At 37.4% G+C, this 2,067-nt stretch overlaps 1 pseudogene; it reads left to right on the top strand.

Annotated features, from left to right (window-relative positions):
* Window positions 1-534: 534 nt before the first annotated feature.
* On the top strand, window positions 535-973 carry LOC108587563 (annotated as a pseudogene).
* Window positions 974-2,067: the final 1,094 nt, after the last annotated feature.

Genomic DNA, 2,067 nt, shown 5'->3' with positions numbered 1-2,067 from the left:
CACTTTTAAATAACCCATGGGTCAAAGAAATACCTGTGGCTGGGTAATTTATTTTTTAAAAAGTGGTTTATTTTGGTTCATGTTTCTGCAGGCTGTATGGGAAGCATGATATCAGCATCTACTTCTGGCGAGGGTATTTGGAAGCTTACAATCATGGTGGACGATGAAGGCAGAACCAGTATGTCACATGGTGAGAGAAGAAGTGAGAGAGGCAGGAAGTGCCAGGTTCTTTAAATAACCAGATCTCTTGTGAACTCAGAGCGAGAGCTTACTCATTAACATGAGGATGGCACCAAGCCATTCATGAGGGACCTGTCTCCATGACCCCAACACCTCCCACCAGGCTCCAGCTCCAATATTGGGAATCACTTTTCAACATGAGATTTGGAGGGACAAACATCCAAACTATATCGAGGTCTATAATCCATCTAAAATTAATTTTTGTGTATGTAGTAAGAAAGGGGTTTATTATTTTTTTCATGTGAATATCCAATTTTTTTGAGCGATTTTTTTTTTTTTAGAAAGACTTTCCTGTTCTCCATTAGATTGCTTTGGTCAAAAATCAGTCAGCAAACCTCACTCTCCCAAGTTGAAACAACTTATGGACAAGAAGTTATTGAAATTAAAGGGTGGCAGACATGTCAAAGGAATATTGCAGGGATTTGATCACTTTACGAATCTTGTGATAGATGAATGTGTGGAGATGGCAACTAGTGGTCAACAGAACAAAATTGGAAAGGTAGTAATATGGAAATAGTATCATCATGTTAGAAGCCTTGTGATGAGTATAAACAATGGCTGTTCAGCAGGGAAATCCATGCCCCCTCTCCAAGGGGCCTGTTTTATTTTTATGTAAAAACTGGGGCATGTATGTTTTTATATTAAGCTTTTTTGTTAAATATAGTTTTGTAATATTAAAACAAATCAGTTAGTCATATATATTCCCTGCCTCTTTCTTCTGTTCCAGTGATCTATATGTCTGTCTTTTTTTTTTTTTTTTGAGACAGAGTCTCGCTTTTTTCACCCAGGCTGGAGTGCAGTGGCACAATCTCAGCTCACTGCAACCTCCGTCTCCCAGGTTCAAGCAATTCTCCTGCCTCAGCCTCCTGAGCAGCTGGGATTACAGGCGCCCACCATCACGCCCGGCTACTTTTTGTACTTTTAGTAGAGACGGGGTTTTGCCATGGCTTGTCTTGAACTTCTGACCTCAGGTGATCTGCCCATCTCGGCCTCCCGAAGTGCTGGGATTACAGGCGTGAGCCACAGTGCCCGGCCTCTATATGTCTGTCTTTGTATCAATACCTTGGTGTTTTGATTACTGTAGCTTTAAGGAGTAAGCCTTGAAATCAGGCAGTGCAATTCTACCAACTCTGCCTATCTTTCAAAACCGTTTTGGCTATTCTGAATCCTTTGCATTTTCATATAAATTTTAGAATCTGCGTGTGTATTTCTTCACAAAAAGCCCTGATAGTATTTTAATAGGAGTTTCATTGAGTATGTAGATTAAGCTAGAGAAAAATCAACATTCATTACTGGACATTCCAATCTATGAACATAATACATATCTGCATTTATTTAGATGTTTTTTTTAATTTTAGTAACATTTTGTACTTTTCATTGTAGAAGTCTTATAGATCTTTTTTGTAAGATATTTTCTAAAATATTTTGTGATTTTGGTGCCTTTATACTTAGTATCACTTTAAATTTAATTTTATAATTGTTCATTGCCAGTGTATACAAATACATTTAATTTTTAATATTGCTTGTGTACCTTGTGATCTTGCTAAATTCTAGTAGAAATCTAATTCTACTAGATTTTTATAAAGATTCCATAGGATTTTTTTTTACATACTCACTGATGTCATCTGTAAATAGTGACAAATTTGCAGCTTCTTTTCCAATTTAGATGCCATTTGTTTCTTCTTGCCTAAATGGGCTGGCAAGAGCTTCTAGTTCACTGTCGAACCCAAGTGGTGAGAGCAAACATCCTTTCCCTGTTCCCAGGGAAAGGATTTAATGTTTCACCATTAAGGATGATGCTAACTGTAGCTTGTTTTGTAATGCCTT

The sequence above is a fragment of the Papio anubis genome, chromosome 11 (genome assembly GCF_008728515.1).
Source record: "Papio anubis isolate 15944 chromosome 11, Panubis1.0, whole genome shotgun sequence".
NCBI classification, from domain to species: domain Eukaryota; kingdom Metazoa; phylum Chordata; class Mammalia; order Primates; family Cercopithecidae; genus Papio; species Papio anubis.
Note: the sequence above shows the minus strand (reverse complement) of the source record. Positions and strands in the feature narration are given on the sequence as shown.